The following is a 22675-nucleotide window of genomic DNA, read 5'->3' on the forward strand; positions in this document are numbered from 1 at the left end:
GTTATCACATTAAAGTTAGAAAATATCAGAAAGAAAGGGACAACTTAAATTGTTCTTCTATTGTAGCGAAAATTGGAAAGAGATTTAACTCCTGGTTACTAAGAGATCTTTTATCAGACTAAGACCCAGATGCAGACACAGGAGGCGGATAGTACGAGTCTCAGAGTTTATTATAGTACAAGGGGCAGGCAAAAGGCAAGTCAAGGCAGGTAGGATCAGAGTCAGGACAATCAGAAAATGTCAGAACTGGGAAGACTCTTCCAGGTACAGAGACAGCGGCGGATGAACATCTGGGCCGAGGGTATGCTGACCTTTTCCACTTGCTCAGCGAGAGCGGAGGCTGATATCCCATGGAACACTCGAAAGGCAAGAGACCAGTGGCCGAGCAGGGAAGGGTGTTGTGGGTGTATTCCACCCACACAAGTTGCTGGCTCCAGATGGTGGAGTTGGTGAAGACGAGGCAACGAAGACTCGTCTCCAGGTCCTGATTGGCTCTCTTCGACTGGCCGTTAGGTTAGACTGAGGGTGAACACCGGAGGACAGGCTACCCGACGACCCAATGAGTGTGCAGAACGCCTTCCAGAACCGGGACGAGAACTGAGGACCGCGGTCGTAGACCATGTCCACTGGAAGTCCATGGAGCCGGAAGACTGCTGCACCATGAGCTGGGCCGTCTCCTTGGCTGAGGGTAACTCGGGAAGGGGAATGAAATGGGCGGCTTTGGAAATCCTATCCACCACCGTAAGGATAGTGGTGTTGCCATCAGATGGAGGGAGACCAGTGACGAAGTCCAGAGTTATGAGACCAGGGGCGGTGAGGGACAGGAAGTGGTTGAAGGAGGCCAGCTGGAGCTTACCGCGGAATCTTATTCTGAGCACAGAATAACAGTGCAGGCGGCGGGGAACGCAGAGACGTCAGGAACCATGGTGGGCCACCAAAAACGTTGTTGCACAAAGGCCAGGGTCCAACTGGAGCCAGGGTAGCAGGTCTGGAGGAATGAGCCCATTTCAGGACCGGGGAAAGGGCAGCATCTGGGACAAACATCCAGTTAGCGAAAACGCATCCGGTTTAATATTCTTGGACCCCACGCGGTAGGAGATGGTAAAGTTAATACAAGTGAATAACAGGGCCGATTGAGCTTGCCGGCAGTTGAGATGCTTGGTTGTGCGGAGATATTCCAGGTTCTTGTGATCAGTCCACACAATGATTGGATGTTCCGCCCCCTCTAACCAGTGCCTCCACACCTCCAACGCCATCTTCACCGCGAGAAGTTCTTGATTTCCAACATCATCATCATATCTCTCAGTAGTTTTAAGCCACTGGGAAAAGCAGACGCAGGGATACAGCTTTTGGTCCTGGGAAGAACTCTGGGTCAGGACATCCCCCACTCCGATGTTCGAGGTGTCGAACTCCACCACGAACTGATGGGACAGAGCAGGATGGATTCATATGGGAGCTGTAGTGAATCGATGCTTTAGGTCCAGCAGCTGGAGACTACACGAACAGGACCTTGGGAGAGGTGAGTGCTGAAAGGGGGGAAGCCAGTGTGCTGTAACCCTGGATAAAAGGGCGATAGAAATTGGCAAACCCCAGGAAGTGTTGTAGCTACACTCGGGAAGTGGGTTGAGGTCAATCCAGCATGCTCTCAACCGATTCACGAACCGATTCAACATGTCGGAGAACGCCGTTAACCAGGGCCTGGAACACAGCAGGGGCATTGGTCAGTCCGAATGGTGTCACCAGGTATTTGGAGTGTTGAAGGCTGTCTTCCCCTCGTCTCCTTCCCGTATCCGCACCAGATGGTAGGCGTTCCGAAGGGCCAACTTAGAGAAAATAGTAGCCCCCTGAAGCGGGTCTAACCCTGAGACGATGAGTGGTAGCGGGTATCATTTTTTAATCGTGATGTCATTAAGGCCCCGGTAGTCGATACACGGACGCATACACCCTGAAACCAGGGAGTCCTTGATGTACGTTTCCATCACCTTGGCCTCCGGACCCGACAGAGAATACAGCCGCCCCCGGGGTGGAGTAGTGCCCGGGCGAAGGTCGATCCTCCAATCGTAGGGTAGGAAGACATCCCGGGGCAGGCTGCACCGACTTCAGGCAATGAGTGTGGCAGAATGGGCTCCAGCCCATGATAGCACCAGCAGTCCAGTCAATAAGGGCATTGTGTTGCTGGAGCCATGGAAACCCCAACACCATGGGTACCTGAGGAGACTTGATGAGCATAAACTGCAAAGACTCACTGTGTCTCCCTGACACTCGTAGGTTGATAGGAACTATATTGTGGGTGACTGCCTATAGAGTGCCCATCCAGCGCTCTGACGTCCATGGGAATGGAAAGGGGTTGAGTGGTGATACCCAACTCTGACACCAGGGTAGTGTCCAATCACCTTTCACCTGGCGCAAACTGATCCCACCACGTTAATCCGGGCCAGATAATCGAATCCCTTCCTTGAAGCAGCATTGTATCAAGGCACAAGGCGAGACACAACTACAGACACAGAAGGCAGATGGTTGGAGTCTTACAATGTTTATTAATCCAAAGGGGTAGGACAAGAGAATAGTCGTGGACAGGCAAAAAGCTCAAAACCAGATCAGAGTCCAGGAGGTACAGAGTGGCAGACATGCTCGTGGTCAAGGCCGGCAGAATGGTCAGGCAAGCGGGTACAAAGTCCAGAAACAGGCAAGGGTTAAAACCGGGAGGACTAGAAAAAGGAGAATGCAACAGCAGGAGAACGGGGAAAACCGCTGGTTGACTTGGAAACATACAAGACGAACTGGTACAGAGAGACAGGAAACACAGGGATAAATACACTGGTACAGAGAGACAGGAAACACAGGGATAAATACACTGGGGAAAATACGCAACACCTGGAAGGGGTGGAGACAATCACAAGGACAGGTGAAACAGATCAGGGACACATTGATTGGCTAGTGATGTAAATTGGTGGTGGGACAGCCAGGAGGAAACTTTTTTTTCAACTGGTTCATATTGGACAAGAAATTGCGCAAAATCGAATTGAATAGAACACTGTAATTGAATGTAGCTTCATGGTAATTACCCTGTTTTGTTGTCCAGTTGTCTGTCGTGCTGATCGGGGTTGTGGTGGCAGTCTTTAATTGGCATTGTAGTGCTCTTTATCTATAGAATATACAGTCATCCATCCTCTTCCTCCTTGCTTCATGGGACAAGCATGTGGACCAAGAACACAGTTGATATTGAACTTGACATTATACACTGAAAACATATTGGGACAATGAGCGAAATTTGACCACACCAGCATTGGCGAATAATAACTGTTGGTCCTGAACAGAGAACCCTTGTTCACAGGACATTCATTACATCTGTGCTGTATACAATATAGGCCTAGTTGTATTTTGCACTCTGTTTACTAGCCACTATTGCTCACAAAAACGGTGTTATCTATGTTGATAGCATGTTATGTCTGTGTTGGAAGGTGGACAGCAGGCTGTTCCCCGCTGTCTCTTCAGGAAGAGAGACAAGGTGCTCTTCTACGGCAGGAAGATAACGAGGAAGGTTAGTAATTCTTAAAATGTGTTCAATATGGCACCCTAGTCCCTTTATAGTGCCACTACTTTTGACCTGGTCCCATAAGGCTCTGGTCAAAAGTAGTGCACCAATGAATAGGGTGCCATTTGGGATACAAATCTGTTCACTCTCCTACTTACCAACCTACTGACAGAAAGGTATGCATACTGTAGCGACCTTAACCCAAGACCCAGCGAGCTCGTCAAGAGGGTCAGATCTCCTGGCACAAGGTGTTAGGTTGACAGTCACTGGACCTGGGATTGAGTCCCAGTCGGGGTTTCCTCCTGAATTCACTAGAATACTACCTTTTACTTGGGAAATGGAAGAGACTCTTCACCAAGTCACTCATCTCCATTCCATGCATTATTTATCAGGGCCCGTACTCATAAAGTGCCTCAGAGTAGGAGGGCTGATCTAGGATTAGTTAAACATTTCAATTCAAATGAATAAGATTATATGGTCAGGGGACCTGATCCTAAATCAGCAATTATTTATTTTCTGAAACACTTTATGAAAAGAGGCACTGGAGTTTAGCATGCCAATCCTTATTCCCATTCTTTTGAATTGAAATGAATTTCTGACGCCTTTATAATTTCAGAATATTACATATCAATTCTTGGAATTGAGTGTGAATCTCCTGTGATTTGTCTTCTGATGATAAGAAATGTTACGTGTTTCCCATCTAGAACGCAGAGCAAAGTAGCATTTTGTACCTTTCGTAACTCATCCCTTCATCCCCTTCCTTCCATGGATTCCCTCTCTGTCTCTCTCGGTTACTTACAGGTCCAGACCCTGTCCTCCCCTCTGTCCTCTACCTCGAGTGTCCAAGCAGTGCCCTCGGAAGAGACCCAAAGTCCTGAGTATAGCTCACAGGTAGGCTACCATCTTTAGAGGCTGTCACACCACTACTCAGAAAAGAGGAAATTACATTTAAGAAGGGCGCACTAGTCTATACCATCTAATGTGTGTGTATGTTCTAGGATCCTGCGTATCCGTAAGGAGCTCCCCACCCTTCAGGCCAAGGAGTCCCCTCCATCCCCACTGGAGGCTGACCTGACTGAGTTTGATGTGCACAACTCCACTCTCCACTCTCACACACCAGTAGCAGTGTGTGTGTTCTCTGTCTAACTCTATGTTGTCTCCCTCTGCTCTCAGGGTGCTTGGCCACTTTGAAAAGTTCCTGGAGCTGTGTTGTCACATGGTCTTGTGGAGCTACATGAAGGGGAGGGGCTGTTCCGGCTGGGAGATGATTGCAATAGAATCTACGTGGTCCAGGACGGACGTCTGTAACTGTATCCACAAAGACAGAAGACCATGCTAGAATACCTGCTGGGAATACACCAATAAACCCAGTGTACACATGCTCAGAGCTAGCCTTAACCCTAACACCAGCATCCACTGACATTTTTATGAGTCATTCCGTGCACATAGGGGAATTTAGCTTTCTGTGTGCGGTACAGGATGGTACAGAGCCGATTGTGAAAGGACGTGCTCCCGGGGGACAGTGTTCATAGCCTACTCAGTATTCTGGACATCAGATGGAGTGGAAATATAGTCTCGTCCCAAATGGCACCCTATTCCCTTTATAGTGCAATACATTTGGCCATAGGGCTGTTGTCAAAAGTAGTGCACTATATAGGGATTTGGCTGTCATTTTGGATAAGACTTTTTCTCCGCTCCATCTGACACGCCTCACACACGCCTCACACAGGGTTGTATGAGAGGGGGGTCTGGTCAGGATCCCACGCAGACCCCGCTTTCAGGAGGACCCTGTCTCCACCCCCCCCCCCCCCCCCGTACGAGCGGGCCAGAGTCACCGTAGACGAACACCCCTCCAGCCCTGTCATTTCTAAGGTGAGCCTCCGTTCTTCCTCCATTCCCTCTCCTTTACACCTCTCTGTGTGACCCAGATGAAACACTATACCCTACATGCCATATAGGGAATAGGGTGTCATTTGGGTCACCAATAGCTTTGCCTCTGGGCCTGCGTCTGCCTCACTAATGTCTGAATCACCCCCCTTCCCTCTCTGTCCTCCCATCTGTCCTCCAGTCCATCCTGAAGAAGAGTGTGACCATGCAGCACACACCCTTGGCAGTGTTCCACTACACAGACAGTGAGGGATGCTCTGACAACGTCCACCCCAGCAAGGTCAGTGCCATCGTCCAGACCTGCTGGGCATCATCAAGCTGCAGGTGAGCAGTTTCGGACAGGGAGTACCATATAGACGTATAATATACAGTAATATGTACGTAGTATATATGGTAATCGAATTAGTGTTGCACGGTATATCGGGACAACGGTAATATCACGGTGCCAAACGTCATGATAGCAACATTTTAGAACACCGTATGAATCTTCTGGCGCCTGTTATAAAATGTTTATAAAGTCAGTTTTGTTTAAAAGTTCTGTTGAATTTAAGCAGATCCAATAATATTAACTTCACTTTCATGCACTTCGCGCATTTTACATGTGGCAGCTGTAATCAGCCAGCCACATCCACTACCAGCCCTCACTCACCTGGTTCTCTCCGCATCCCCTACCGGCCCTCACTCACCTGGTTCTCTCCGCATCCCCTACCGGCCCTCACTCACCTGGTTCTCTCCGCATCCCCTACCGGCCCTCACTCACCTGGTTCTCTCCGCATCCCCTACCGGCCCTCACTCACCTGGTTCTCTCCGCATCCCCTACCGGAACTCACTCACCTGGTTCTCTCCGCAACCCCTACCGGCCCTCACTCACCTGGTTCTCTCCGCATCCCCTACCGGAACTCACTCACCTGGTTCTCTCCGCATCCCCTACCGGCCCTGACTCACCTGGTTCTCTCCGCATTCCCTACCGGCCCTCACTCACCTGGTTCTCTCCGCATCCCCTACCGGCCCTCACTCACCTGGTTCTCTCCGCATCCCCTACGGCGCTCACTTGTATTATTTCTTCGCCTGTTATAACCAAGAGCACAGACCAGCCTGTGTAGACTTTGCCAGTTCACTGTCATGCAGCCTCTGAGTGCGAGAGAGGGAAAAGGGAGCACCACTTTGCGACAGCCATGCTTGCAGCTTTCCAGCAAAGAAAATGTCTTGTTTCTAGCCTAAATGGTTAAAAACATATGACCCATATTACCGGAGATACTTTTTTTTTTCATTCTATCGGGATTGCCGCACATTTGATGTAATTTCACAAACAATGTCGCGGGCCATTTTAAACCAATCCTGGGCGGCTAATTCTTGTTTTGATAACCAAAAAACTTGTTCAATCATGTTACATAGCCAGCTAACAACCTGGTAACTTGACGGTAAATCGAGGCAAATTTGATTGAGATGTTCTTCAAACGCAGGATTCATATAGGCCTAAAGTAAACCTAAACTATATACATCTATTTATTTCTGGTGCTCCTTAAATGTTGTTTGATGCCTAACTCTTTAAATGTTGGGAGCAGTGTATGTATGTTTGTAGGAGAGAGTGGTGTGTGATTATGAGAGAGAGGGAGACAGAGAGTGTGTGAGGAAGGGAGGAAGAGTGTACAGTGCAATTGACTTTTTCCACATTTTGTTACGTTACAGCCTAAAATTGATTAAATTAAATGTATCCTCATCAATCTACAAACACCCCATAATGATAAAGTGAATTTTTTTTAATTTTTTTAAATTTGAGCAAATTTTTTAAATAAAAAACAGAAATACCTTATTTACAGATGTATTCAGACCCTTTGCTATGATCCTCGAAATTCAAATCAAATCAAATGTATTTATATAGCCCTTCGTACATCAGCAGACTGACAGAGACGGACATAATGGCAGACAGTGAGCAAGAGACAGACAAACAAACAAAACAGGAAATAACCTACCTGAATTTGTCCAATAGAAACAATAGTTTTCATTGCAAAACTAGCATTGGCTTTAGAAGAGGTTAGCTAGCTTAGCATGTAAGCATGGTGCTTGGGGAGAGATTAGCTAGTTTAGCATGTAAGCATGGTGCTTGGGGAGAGATTAGCTAGCTTAGCGTATTAGCATGGTGCTTGGGGAGATGTTAGATAGCTTAGCATATTAGCATGGTGCTTGGGGAGAGGTTAGCTAGCTTAGTGTGCTAGCATGGTGCTTGGGGAGAGGTTAGCATGGAGCTTGGCAGAGAAAGCCCCTGATGTGAGATTAAGTTTAGTGCAGATCATTAGGTTCTTCATGTGTTCTTCATGTGTTTGATGTGGGTTTCAACAGGCTCAATGGCCAAAGCTACAACGCATGGTATGTTCCTCAACCTCAGAGAAGTGGGGGTGGTGAAAGGGAGAGAATGAAAAGGTAGAGTGGGTTGTGGGGGGAAGGGAAAAAGGGTCTAAATCGGTCAGGTGGATGATAAATAATTGGCAAAGGGGAAAAAGTATTGAAAGAAAAAAGGAAAAGAATGGAAGTGTAGACTGAACTGGAGAGAGGTCGATCAATATTTGCTCAAGCAGCAGAATGAGTCATAGCTTCTGGTTGATTGTATTTCTTCACCCTCCCTCATCAGCTCAAACACTGGGTTTCCATCCCAAATGGCACCCTATTTCCCACATAGTGTACTACTTTTCACCAGAACCCTAAAGGCACTGGTCAAACGTAGTTCACTATGTAGGGAATAGGGTGTAATTTGAGACACAGATTGAGACCTTGTGCTAAAGAACCTTAAAGAACCGATCATACAGTGTGGGGCTTGGGGCTTGGTGGCAGGGTCAACCTCACTGACCACTTATTCCTGATTATGATATCGACTGAGATGGAGAAAAATACCAACCACACACAGACAGACTCAAGTGGCTCGATATTATTGTGTAATAGTCTCTTCTCTACCTAACTGCTACTGTAGCTTTTACTGTGGTTCAAAAGGTTGTTTTTCTGCATAAAGTGTGCCTATAAACAGTACATTCGGAAAGTATTCAGACCCCTTGAATTTTTCCACATTTTGTTACGTTACAGCCTTATTCTAAAATGGATTAAATAGGTTTTTTCCCTCTCAATCTACACACAATAACCCATAATGACAAAGCAAAAACAGGTTTATATCAGATTTACATAAGTATTCAGACCCTTTGCTCAGTACTTTGTTGAAGCACCATTGGCAGTGATTACAGCCTCGAGTCTTCTTGGGTATGACACCACATAATTGGTACACCTGTATTTGAGGAGTTTCTCCCATTCTTCTCTGCAGATCCTCTCAAGCTCTGTCAGGTTGGATGGGGAGAGTTGCTGCACAGCTATTTTCAGGTATCTGCAGAGATGTTCGATCGGGTTCAAGTCCGGGCTCTGGCTGGGCCACTCAAGGACATTCAGAGACTGTGACTCCCTAAATTCTATCAGCATATCGATTGCGCAACCAGGGCTGGTAAAACCCTGGATCATTGTTATTCTAACGTCCGTGACGCATATAAGGCCCTCCTCCGCCCTCCTTCCGGAAAAGCTGACCACAACTCCATTTTGTTGCTTCCAGCCTACAGACAGACTAAAACAAGAAGCTCCCGCGCTCAGGTCTGTTCAACGCTGGTCCGACCAATCTGATTCCACGCTTCAAGACTGCTTCGATCACGTGGATTGGGATATGTTCCGCATTGCGTCCAACAACAACATAGACAAATACCCTGATTCGGTGGGCGAGTTCATTAGAAAGTGCATTGACTATGTTATACCCACAGCAACGATTAAAACATTCCCAAACCAGAAACCGTGGATTGATGGCAGCATTCAGCGAAACTGAAAGCGCGAACCACTGCTTTTAACCAGGACAAGGTGACCGGAAACATGACCGAATACAAACAGTGTAGCTATTCCCTCCGCAAGGCAATCAAACAAACTAAGCGTCAGACACAACAGGTATGTGGCAGGGTCTACAGTCAATCACGGATTACAAAAAGAAAACCAGCCCCGTCGCAGACCAGAATGTCTTGCTCCCAGACAGACTAAATAACTTTTTTGCCCGCTTTAAGAACAATACAGTGCCCCTGCTACCAAAACCTGCGGACTCTCCTTCACTGCAGCCTATGTGAGTAAAACATTTAAACGTGTTAACCCTCGCAAGGCTGCAGGCCCAGACGGCATCCCCAGCCACGTCCTCAGTGCATGCGTAGACCAGCTGGCTGGTGTGTTTACGGACATATTCAATCAATCCTTAACCCAGTCTGCTGTTCCCACATGCTTCAAGAGGGTCACCATTGTTCCTGTTCCCAAGAAAGCTAAGGTAACTGAGCTAAACGACTACCGCCCCGTAGCACTCACTTCCGTCATCATGAAGTGCTTTGAGAGACTAGTCAAGGACCATATCATCTCCACCCTACCTGACACCCTAGACCCACTCCAATTTGCTTACCGCCCCAACAGGTCCACAGACGACGCAACCACACTGCACACTGCAGTGAGAATGCTGTTCATCGACAACAGCTCAGCATTTAACACCATAGTACCCTCCAAACTCGTCATCAAGCTCGAGACCTTGGGTCTCGACCCCGCCCTGCGCAACTGGGTACTGGACTTCCTGACGTGCTGCCCCCATGGTGAGGGTAGGTAACAACATCTCCACCTCGCTGATCCTCAACACAGGGGCCCCACAAGGGTGCGTTCTGAGCCCTCTCCTGGACTCCCTGTTCACCCACAACTGCGAGGCCATGCACGCCTCCAACTCAATCATCAAGTTTGCGGACGACACTACAGTGGTAGGCTTGATTACCAACAACGACGAGACAGCCTACAGGGAGGAGGTGAGGGCCCTCGGAGTGTGGTGTCAGGAAAATAACCTCACACTCAACGTCAACAAAACAAAGGAGATGATTGTGGACTTCAGGAAACAGCAGAGGGAGCACCCCCCTATCCACATCAACGGGAGTGGAGAGTGTAGTAAGTTTTAAGTTCCTCGGCGTACACATCACGGACAAACTGAATTGGTCCACCCACACAGACAGCGTCGTGAAGAAGGCGCAGCAGCGCCTCTTCAACCTCAGGAGGCTGAAGAAATTTGGCTTGTCACCAAAAGCACTCACAAACTTCTACAGATGCACAATTGAGAGCATCCAGTCGGGCGGGCTGTATCACCACCTGGTACGGCAACTGCTCCGCCCACAACCGTAAGGCTCTCCAGAGGGTAGTGAGGTCAACGCATCACCGGAGGACTAGTTTCCCAGTCCCTGCCTCTGAAAAACATCACCACAACATGATGCTGCCACCACCATGCTTGTTGAATGTTATTCTCATATACAGAAATGGGCATACAGGCTGTTGTATGCATTATACGTCTGTTTGTTTAGTTTTAGACAAACTGTGCACTACTTCCCTTTGTCTGACCTCTCGATGACCTTTTATTCTCTAGTTGACCTTTTCTCTTTGACCCTGTAGTTGGAGCAGATGCTGGAGGGCAGTGCGGTGAGGGCCCAGAAGCAGCCCTGTGGACCTGGTGGGTGACGTTTCCATTGGCTCCCTGATGGGGGCGCTGTACACAGAGGACCACAGCCGCATGTGAAAGAGGGCATGAGAGTGGGCCATGGTGAGAAGAACCACAACACCTCATCTAGTCTCTTTCTCAGTTTCTTTCCTCAATTCGTTGCGTCCTCCGTCCTCGCCTCCTTCTCAAAATGCATTGGAAGAAAAAGTCAAAGGGGAGGGAGATTGGATATTTTTGTCCAAAATACCTTGAGAAGGAGGCAAGGAGAGAGGATGCAAGGAATTTAGGAAATACAAATGTAGAAATATTAATTTGATCTTCACTCAACCTTTAACTGTCGCCTATTGGCAAGTTGTCACGATCGTCGTAAGAAGCGGACCAAAGCGCAGTGTGGTGTGAATGCATCATTTAATAGATGACAAAAAACACAAAGTAAACTGTACAAAAACAATAAACAAATAACGACCGTGAAGCTATCATAAGGACTGTGCTTGACACAAGCAACTAACATAGACAATCACCCACAAACAAACAGTGAAACCCAGGCTACCTAAGTATGATTCTCAATCAGAGACAACTAATGACACCTGCCTCTGATTGAGAACCATACTAGGCCGAAACATAGAAATCCCAAAATCATAGAAAAACAAACATAGACTGCCCACCCCAACTCACGCCCTGACCATACTAAATAACAACAAAACAAAGGAAATAAAGGTCAGAACGTGACACAAGTGTTTACATTTTGGCCAGGATGGTCTAAGAAGTCTTGTGACCTCAATGGGACAAAGTGATAAAATTAAAGGTGAATTATAAGGGCTCTCATCAATTTTTTTTTTCGCAGTCTTTTTGATGGTATGTTGCAGGAGATGACATCAGATTTTAAAAAGGTGTTGGACCTGACCTACCCCATCACTTCTACGTTCTCTGGCGCTGACTTCAACTCCAGCATTTACAGTGTTCAAGGGCAAGCAGATTGGTGAGGACGAGACACCTTCACAGCACAGCTGGAGTTAGTCTTGGGACTAACTGGCAGAGAAAGTGAATGTGAGCCTCTCTCACAGCACTGTATAGCACTCCTCCACAGCCTCAGGTGCTGTGTAAACCAAAATATATTTTATTAATACACCTTTAATGGCTTGTGCTAATTTGCAATTAATTTCTATGACTTGATATTAGGTTCATATCGGAGTGAAAGTTTGTTTTTGGTTACTAAGAATATATAAGCCATTTTTTAAATAATTACTTGAAATGTATAGGATTACTTAGGATGTGTCCCAAATTGTACCCTGTTCCCTATTTAGTGCACTGTTTTTGCTCTTTTCAAAAGTAGTGCACTGTAAGGACTAGGGTGTTATTTGGGACGCAACAACAACACTGGAGCACAGTTCAACTGTCAGGGTGGTATTTGACCTTTAACCCCTGTAGATGTGGCTGCACTACGTGTGTTGTGTGCATCAGTGAAGAGCAGTGACTACTGCCAGTACATCAGACCGCCCATAAACCGCTACCGCACACTGGAGTTTGGCAAGTTCGACAAGATCCTTGTGAGTCTCACTCTTTGTCTTCGACATGGGGAGTTGGTCTGTCGTTCAGTGTCTTTTTTGCTTCCTCTTACTCTAGACCTCACTTCTTCACACTTCGCCATTCATCTATCTTTCCTCCTCCTTAGTCAAAAGTGTGAAAAGGATTTAAAGGATTGCCGGAGATTAGCTACATTCGATTCAGCCTTTGTTTATGTGTGAGAATGATGTGTGTCCTGCAGGAGGTGGGTTACCAGCATGGCAACACTGTGTTCGATGTGTGGATTCACAGTGGAGTGGTGGAGATCATGCTGTAGGACCACAACCAGGAGGAGTCTCGTAACACATACAGCAACAACAATGTGAGGGAGGGAGTATCAGGGAGGGAGGGAGTATCAGGGAGTGAGGGGAGGATCAGGGAGGGAGTATCAGGGAGTGAGGGAGAGGATCAGGGAGTGAGGGAGTGAGGGAGAGGATCAGGGAGGGAGTATCAGGGAGTGAGGGAGAGGATCAGGGAGTGAGGGAGTGAGGGAGAGGATCAGGGAGGGAGTATTAAAATGAAGAAAAGCCTTAAACACTATTAGAGATGGAATGGCAGACATTTACAGAGTTTTGATGATACTGTTTTTAATGGAGTGCTCCATACCTGTATATGACTAGACATTGTAAAATGGTGTATTTTAATGCGATTGTTCTGAATGATTTCTGTATGAAGCCCCTATTCAAATATACCTGTGCACTGTCTGTCCCATGTGTCCTGCAGGGACCTGTGACCTGTCCCAACGCCTCCTTCACTGACCTGGCTGAGATCGTGTCCCGCATCGAGCTGGCAAAACCTGCTCTGGTAGACGGTGAGGCTGCTGATCTTATCTGCACATAGAGCAGCAGAGTGCTGTGGAGGTCATGGAGGTCCAACAGGCATCAAGGTGTAGGCAACAACAAGACCACAATACCAAATGACCTCTGAGACCTAAGCTATTTGGCAACAAAAGTGCCATCCTGTTTTCACAACCTCACTGCAACATTTTCACAACTTTGTAAAAAGTATTTTATTTTGCCAGCTGGGAAGAGGCTGCGAGCCAGTAGCTAGTTAGCTGTTTACTTTTCTGTTGCCATCACAGCTGGAGTAGTTTAATATTTATGTTTTTAGTGCCGCTCTGCTAGCTTTTGACCCCCCTCTCGTCTCTCTTTCATGGGATTGGCTCGCTGCCTCCAGTACATTGCTGTCCTGGGGAAAATAAAATATCATTTTATTTTTGTCTTCCTCCTTCCTTGTTATTGTTGAACATTATTTGGGCTCTGTGAGATGGGTTGTGTTTATGCTGCCACAGAGCAGAGCCACGGAAGTGGTTGGTTAAATGATGATGAATATGCAGCTATGACTAGAGTGGCATTTTGTTACAGTTCCTGTACTTACACTTCTCCTTCCCTCTCTTTCTCCTTCCTTCCTCCCTCCGGTTGTACTTGTACCTCACTCTTTTATTACCCCTATCAACTCTCTTCTTCTCACTACCTTTCTTTCTTCCCTTCCCTCTTTCCATTCTTCCATATGTCAGAGCAGTCCGACTACCCCACAGACTAATAGCAGGAGGCGGTGGGGAGTGCCTACTCAGACATTGAGCTATCCAATCACTACAGCGAACACACCACTAAGGGGGAGGAGACTGCTGACACAGTGCAGTGAAGCTTTGAATGTCGATGTTTCTTCTTGGTTTATCTCGGTATTGCATCACTTTCTCTCTCCTTTGAGACTAAAGCCTGAGATCAGCCTTATGACCGAACCACTGTAGCTCCACCTCTTCCTCAGGATGAAGATCTGCTGGACAGGGGGTGCAAACGTCTCCATCCTCTCCGAGGCATTCGTGGGGGGAGGGGTAAAATGTGAACTACAGTGCGTAGGCTGATTCTATATGGTGCTTATGTGCAGGCACATCCAAGACAGCTGTAAAACACAGCTGATTTGACTAATGAATCATTAGCCTTTACTTACCTCTAGAACTAGCTTAATAGATGTACCGACATGACATTAAGCCAATCAATGCAGTATATATTTTTGCATGTGTGTTTATCCATACAGTGCAGTATAAAGCAGTGCCTTTATCGCAGCTAATGTTGATGCTAGCACCAAAAGCCTTGCATTGTGTTGTAGTAAATGGAACGTCTCTATCGTACAGATCCCATGTGGTTGTAGGAGTGTGTCCTAAATAGCACCCTATTCACTTCAGTGCATTATGTAGGGGATAGGATGCCACAAGAGACGCAACCTGTCTAAAGTCTGAAAGAAGCAAAGAGGCAGCATGTGTTGTGTGTGAGAGCATGTCAGAACCGGAAGGAGGATGTATCATGACTGTGTTAGTGTGGCATTTCTCTAACGGTTGGCGAAGTTGATACTACTGTAGGGTCAATGTATGGTCAGCCTCACAGTTCTGGATAGGGTCCGATTCAAAGGCACAATTCATGTGGTACAATAAACAAGGGCATATTGAATGAATTAGCTACATGGAAAGTGCTGTTGGATAATGATTGACTACAGTGAAACAATTAAAGATATATGAATGTGGTGCCACGTTTTACAAAATGCATACATATATGCTCAGTGAATGCAACAACGCTTTTTGTGACTTACTGAACTAAACTGGACAACTTGACCATTTCAACAATACTTTAACACACATGTTTATTAACTGCATTGTTGGTTAAGGTCTTGTAAGTAAGCATTTCACTGTAAGGTCTACAAATAACATTTGATTTGATTTGATATTTGTCCTGAAAAGGGAGGGAATTTGTTTAAGCTGGTCCGTGGCACTGGGTGGGTGAAGTTTGCACCAGGTTCAAAGTGATTCCATTCTTTTGGTAACCTGGTTGCCTCCCTGGCAGGAGCCGGCTGCCCTGTTCAAAGTCGATGGTGATGTCGGCTCAAAACAAAGAGAGGTATGTTCACGCAAGTGGAGAAATTAGTTAGAATTCAAAGGTTTTCACATGCCATTGATAAACATGCATATTAAACTTTATCTGTTGACCTTCTGCCTCCCTCCCTCCCAGCCATATGATACATGTTTCTGAATGATCCGTCCTTCTGCCTCCCTCCCAGCCATATGATACATGTTTCTGAATGAGCCGTCCTTCTGCCTCCCTCCCAGCCATATGCTATATGTTTCTGAATGATCCAACCTTCTGCCTCCCTCCCAGCCATATGATATATGTTTCTGAATGATCTGTCCTTCTGTTTCCCTCCCTCCCAGCCATATGATATATGTTTCTGAATGAGCCGTCCTTCTGCCTCCCTCCCAGCCATATGATATATGTTTCTGAATGATCCAACCTTCTGCCTCCCTCCCAGCCATATGATATATGTTTCTGAATGATCCAACCTTCTGCCTCCCTCCCAGACATATGCTATATGTTTCTGAATGATCCAACCTTCTGCCTCCCTCCCAGCCATATGCTATATGTTTCTGAATGATCCAACCTTCTGCCTCCCTCCCAGCCATATGATATATGTTTCTGAATGATCTGTCCTTCTGCCTCCCTCCCAGCCATATGATATATGTTTCTGAATGTTCCGGCCTTCTGCCTCCCTCCCTCCCAGCCATATGATATATGTTTCTGAATGGTCCGGCCTTCTGCCTCCCTCCCTCCCAGCCATATGATATATGTTTCTGAATGAGCCGTCCTTCTGCCTCCCTCCCTCCCTCCCAGCCATATGATATATGTTTCTGAATGAGCCGTCCTTCTGCCTCCCTCCCTCCCAGCCATATGATATATGTTTCTGAATGGTCCGTCCTTCGGCCTCCCTCCCTCCCAGCCATATGATATATGTTTCTGAATGAGCCGTCCTTCTGACTCCCTCCTAGCCATATGATATATGTTTCTGAATGGTCCGGCCTTGTGACTCCCTCCCTCCTAGCCATATGATATATGTTTCTGAATGAGCCGTCCTTCTGACTCCCTCCTAGCCATATGATATATGTTTCTGAATGATCCAACCTTCTGCCTCCCTCCCTCCCAACCATATGATATATGTTTCTGAATGATCCAACCTTCTGCCTCCCTCCCAGCCATATGATATATGTTTCTGAATGATCCAACTTTCTGCCTCCCTCCCAGCCATATGCTATATGTTTCTGAATGATCCGTCCTTCTGCTTCCCTCCCTCCCAGCCATATGCTATATGTTTCTGAATGATCTGTCCTTCTGCTTCCCTCCCAGCCATATGATATATGTTTCTGAATGATCTGTCCTTCTGCTTCCCTCCCAGCCATATGATATATGTTTCTGAATGATCAGTCCTTCTGACTCCCTCCCTCCCAGCCATATGATATATGTTTCTGAATGATCTGTCCTTCTGCCTCCCTCCCAGCCATATGATATATGTTTCTGAATTATCTGTCCTTCTGCCTCCCTCCCTCCCAGCCATATGATATATGTTTCTGAATGATCTGTCCTTCTGCTTCCCTCCCAGCCATATGATATATGTTTCTGAATGATCAGTCCTTCTGACTCCCTCCCAGCCATATGATATATGTTTCTGAATGAGCCGTCCTTCTGACTCCCTCCTAGCCATATGCTATATGTTTCTGAATGATCCAACCTTCTGCCTCCCTCCCTCCCAGCCATATGCTATATGTTTCTGAATGATCCAACCTTCTGCCTCCCTCCTAGCCATATGCTATATGTTTCTGGAATGATCCAACCTTCTGCCTCCCTCCTAGCCATATGCTATATGTTTCTGAATGATCTGTCCTTCTGCTTCCCTCCCAGCCATATGATATATGTTTCTGAATGATCTGTCCTTCTGCCTCCCTCCCTCCCAGCCATATGATATATGTTTCTGAATGATCTGTCCTTCTGCCTCCCTCCCAGCCATATGATATATGTTTCTGAATGATCTGTCCTTCTGCTTCCCTCCCAGCCATATGATATATGTTTCTGAATGAGCCGTCCTTCTGCCTCCCTCCCTCCCAGCCATATGATATATGTTTCTAAAAGAGCCGTCATGCTGCCTTGCATGACTATCTGTGGTGGCGCAGATACTAGTTTGGTTTGAGCAAGGCGTTACGCCATCACTGGTTTAGACCGGTCACGTGGCGGGCCATAGTCTGGTGCACCACAGTTCAGTTTAATCAAACTACCCCATTGTGTGTGTACACATGCTCTGTTCTCTGGTTGGTGGGACCTGTGATTATATCTGATGGGGCAATACAGAGAGGCCTTTCTGTCAGAACTGAGTGAGGAAGAGCCCTGACTGTCAACTGAAAAGCTGGAACCAGCACAACGACGTCCTCAGACTGCTGTAAAACACACCTCAAACATGAAAGACTTCCCTCACTACAGATAGGGATACCATTGAACACCCCTCACACACACACACACACTTGCATGCTGAGTGGGCTGCCCTGTATGTCTGGGTTCCTCCGTAATAGTGAGGGATTCACTGGGATTGGAGATGCTGCATTTCTCATCAAGTGTACTAGAAAAATATGTTATCTCCCCTGATTTGGCCTGAGTAGACTTCAAAAACACACTGAAACCACTTTATAGGTCCAATGCAGCTGTTATTTAATAGGTCCTACGCAGCTGTTATTAAATACTTTCTGGGTAACAATTAAGTACCTTACTGTGATTGCTTTCTCAAGCAATAATTTTGCTAGGACTGTCTGGGAGTGGTCTCAGAAATTAGGTTTGGAACTCTTTCTTATTGATCTATTCAGGCAGGATTAAATTCCGTCCCACCAAAACTGGCTGAAATTTCATGCAGCCTTTTCAAACAGCTCTTACATTAAAAGGTCATTATTCACAATTTCACAGTATTATTCCAACCTTTTAGAGTGTGGAAATATATTGAAAACACAGGAAAATCACATTTCTGACTGCACTGGGCAATCAAGATTCAACTAAGCGGTTTGTATTATTCTTGTCCATTTCAGTTCTACTGATAGTATCTACTGTTGGTTGGGTAGGCAGACTTGATTGACAGGAGGCTCAATTTGGATCAGACAGTTCGAGCCTTTCTTAGTCTCGATTCAGATTTGAAATCAGTGTCTCCTATCTCTTACATCTGTAATGCAATGTAGGCTGTGATTCCATTCCTCCAGTTACAGACTTCTTCTCCGTTTCCCTTTAGGGGGAGACATTGTGCCACATAGTGATAGTTCTGAGTGGGGGGAGGGACGGGGAGAGAGAAAGAGAACGAGATGAGGATGTGTAAAGAGCTTGTTTTTTTCCTATCATAGTGGACACAAGCAAGTTGGTGTAATGTGAGGATAAATCGTGCACTGCCGAGGGAGAGGTTTCACACATGTATCACATGATGTCACAGTGTTATTGATGTGTGGTAATGAGGTTTTTCACACTCGCCTCCCCAGGGACGAGGGGAATTTGATGAGGATCTGATGGGGAAATTGGGTCAGAAAGTAGAGAGAGGGAGGGAAAAGGGGAGGAGAAGAGATGGAGAGCAAGCAGAGCGGATGACCTAGACAGGATCAATATGTCAGAGCAAAGAAATCAGAGGGTGAAACTTGAAGGTATTAAAACAGCCAAATGAACAGTCAGTTATGGGAAAATGGGGGTTTGGGGGTCCATGATTTTTGGAAGGTCATGCTTCATGGTCAGACATCTCTCTCACGCAGAGACTTTTTGAACTGGGACACAGATGACTTAAACAGGTAGGTGGGTCCCTTTCAATGCTTCAGGTATTTTAATACCTCATTCTGACGCATGAAGACAAATATCAAAACACAGACCCATTCACCCTCAATCACTCACCTCCTACACAGACATTGTCACTTACAGTATGTCCATATGTTTACATGCAGGTAAACTCCCACACACCTCCTTCTCTATATTAGTCTTACTCACATAATCGCCTACGCACCATATTCTGTTCAGTTTAAACCAAACCATTTTTGTTTTGAAGGTAATTAATAGGTTTTTCATTTCAGTCTAAATGTTGGTCATTTTTCTTGGTTTAATTGGGGTGTTAATTATTTTACTATTATGTGCTTCAATCTTTCTCGTTTAATCACAGCCATTGTTTGTGTGTAATTAGTTTGTATCTGTTCTATGTCCTACTGCAGTTCCCCTTCTCAGGAGTTTGAATGGGGAAAGTATTTTTCCTAACAAAATGACTTTTGATTAAACAATGTGCCAATGTTCCGGCGTACACGTCTGTACAGATACAGCTTGGCATAGAGGAACTATGTCACTGTCTACGTCACTACCTTGTTTCCCACATCCCCCAGACACAAAATAGTAGCTAGCAAGATGGTGATCATGGTGGTTATTTTAAAACTGTGCATTTTGCGAGTGCCTAGTTGCATCAGCTATCTTCACTTAAACCACCTCAGGTTTTGCCTGCAAACTTTTTTTGAGTCGTGATGTTCTGGCATGTCTGCCTCATGATTTGTAGGGGGAGTTGTCTGTCTGAAGTGGACCCTCTCCGGAAATGCTTTTCTTTCCCTTTTCGAAGTTACCAAGAAAGTCTGTCATTAATCCCAGACCCCAGTCACTGCTTTTGCCAAGAGTCTGAGTTTTCTGAAACTAGCTATCACTAAAAGGGGAAAAATAATCTAGGTAACTAACTTGATTCTTCTTACATGTACTACTAAGGTTAAATTATTGGATCGGCATAAACATGGGCGAGAGAGAGTTTCCTTCAACCATATTTTTTGGACCAGTCTCGGCACTATTCCTTTTAAATCCAAATCACATTGAGATTGACTTTAGAATTTAAACCTAACCTACAGTATGACCTGACCCATCATCGTATGTATTACTGGCCCCCCAGTTGCAAGAAGTGACACCCCTCAAAAACACACACAAAAACAACATACAACACAAAAGTCTCCTAGCCTCCTACGCTTTCTGTCCATAACACTAAACTAAACATGTAACTCAATAATATAAAAATGAAACAGAAATATTTTTATACAACTAAAACAATATAAAAATGAGCAAATCAGGTCTAAAAACAAACTGAGACTGTCACACCCTGGTCTGTTTCACCTGTCTTTGTGCTTGTCTCCACCCCCTCAAGGTGTCGCCCATCTTCCCTATTATTCCCTGTGTATTTATACCTGTGTTCTCTGTTTTTCTGTTGCCAGTTTGTTTTGTTTAGTGAAACCTACCAGTGTTTGCTCCCCTGCTCCTGTCTGTTCTTGCTCCTGTTTTCTAGTCCTTCCCAGTTTTGACCTTTCTGCCTGCCCTTGAACCTGCCTGCCGTTCTATACCTTGCCCCACCTCACTGGATGATTGACCTCTTCCTGCCCTGACCCTGAGACTGCCTTCCGCTCTGGACCTTTTGCAGCCTCCCTGGATAACTGACCTCTGCCTGCCTTTGACCTGTCGTTTGCCTGCCCCTGTACTAGAAATAAACTTTTGTTTCTTCGACACATCTGGGTCATACCTGAAACCTGATAGAAACTAAACTGAATTTCACAGAAAAAAGAAAGAAACAAAATAGTAGAAAGAAAACATACGCCTCCCGAGTGGTGCAGCGGTCTAAGGCACTGCATCGCAGCCTGGGGTTTGATCCCAGAGTCCCATAGGGTGGCACACAATTGGCCCAGTGTCGTCCAGGTTAGGGGAGGGTTTGGCCGGTGGGGCTTTACTTGGCTTTACACGCTCTAGCAACTCCTAGTGGCGGGCCGGGTGCCTGCAGGCTGACCTCGGTCATCAGTTGAACAGTGTTTACTCCGACACATTGGTGCAGCTGGCTTCCGGGATAAGCGGGCGGGTGTTAAGAAGCGGCGCATTGCGGGTCATGTTTTGGAGGACTCATGACTCGACCTTTGTCTCTCCCGAACCCGTTGGGGAGTTGTAGCGATGAGACAAGATCGCAATTGGAGAGAAAAAGGGGGTAAAAAAATAGATATACATTCTAGTAAATAATATAAAACCCCAAAACTATAAAAACCTTGGCGTATGCGCTTGCCTGCACGTGTTTGTTGGCACACTTACTCAGGGGAGGATTAGATGTGACATTTCAAAAGATGCAGACTGACCGCGTCTCTTCAAGGAGCTTTGAGTGAAATTGAGCCTAGGCCCAGAGTTAAGGTCGGCTGGGAAAGTCACTTCATCTCATCTGTAAGATCTAAACATTGTCCTCTGACAGTTCATCTGGCAATCTGCCTGCAGACTTCTGTGCAGTAAGACTCTCTCTCCCAGTGTCTCGTTGTGTCCCAAATAGCACCCTATTCCAAAGTAGTGCACTATGCAGGGAATAGGATGCCATTTGGGACACAGTCTTATTGTCTGTATTAGTGATAACATGACACCAATATCCCATCACTTGACAGATACCAGAAGGAATCAGTGTTGTGACAAAAGCTGACTGCAATGTTTTCTTCTGAGAGGATGGGTGTATTGATTTGCCTGTTTGCCTCAAGACAGAGTCCATTCATCTATAATAGTGCATGGTTCTGTAGACGGGTGTAGCTTGTTCTGCTGCTGTTGAGGTTCCCATTTGTCTGCAGAGTTCAATACTTCACTTCCATTAGATGAACATGTTGTGGATTAGACAGTGCTTGACTTGTGGCAGGAGCTCACCGGAGCTGAGTACCGGCACCTCAAATGTTCTACTGCTTGAGCTCCTGTTCATCTTAGAATATTAGTTCAAAAGTATTGTGGAGCTACTAAATATAAACAGTACTGGCACCCAAAATGATTTCCATAACCTATTTCAGTCCAAGTCAAGCACTGAGATTAGATTAGATGGCAGCGGCCATATCTGTATATATATATATATATTACAACATCCGCTTTAAAATCATAACTGATTAGTTTCTCTTTCATGAGATACAGATAGTTGTTTGTATAATTAATAACATAATACACATAATAATGTGTGTGTGTGTGTGTGTGTGTGTGTGTGTGTGTGTGTGTCTGGCGTCAGTATGCATGTGTGTGTGTGCTATGTATATGTGGGCATATGTAGTATACAGTGCCTTGCGAAAGTATTCGGCCCCCTTGAACTTTGCGATCTTTTGCCACATTTCAGGCTTCAAACATAAAGATATAAAACTGTATTTTTTTGTGAAGAATCAACAACAAGTGGGACACAATCATGAAGTGGAACGACATTTATTGGATATTTCAAACTTTTTTAACAAATCAAAAACTGAAAAATTATTCAGCCCCTTTACTTTCAGTGCGGCAAACTCTCTCCAGAAGTTCAGTGAGGATCTCTGAATGATCCAATGTTGACCT

The 22675-nt window shown here is 45.9% G+C and overlaps 1 pseudogene; it reads left to right on the top strand.

The window, feature by feature from the left end:
- Positions 1-1671: 1671 nt before the first annotated feature.
- Positions 1672-13349, top strand: LOC139409667 (patatin-like phospholipase domain-containing protein 7; annotated as a pseudogene).
- The last annotated feature ends 9326 nt before the right edge of the window (positions 13350-22675 follow it).

Source organism: Oncorhynchus clarkii, chromosome 5 (assembly GCF_045791955.1).
Source record: "Oncorhynchus clarkii lewisi isolate Uvic-CL-2024 chromosome 5, UVic_Ocla_1.0, whole genome shotgun sequence".
Taxonomy (NCBI): Eukaryota; Metazoa; Chordata; class Actinopteri; order Salmoniformes; family Salmonidae; genus Oncorhynchus; species Oncorhynchus clarkii.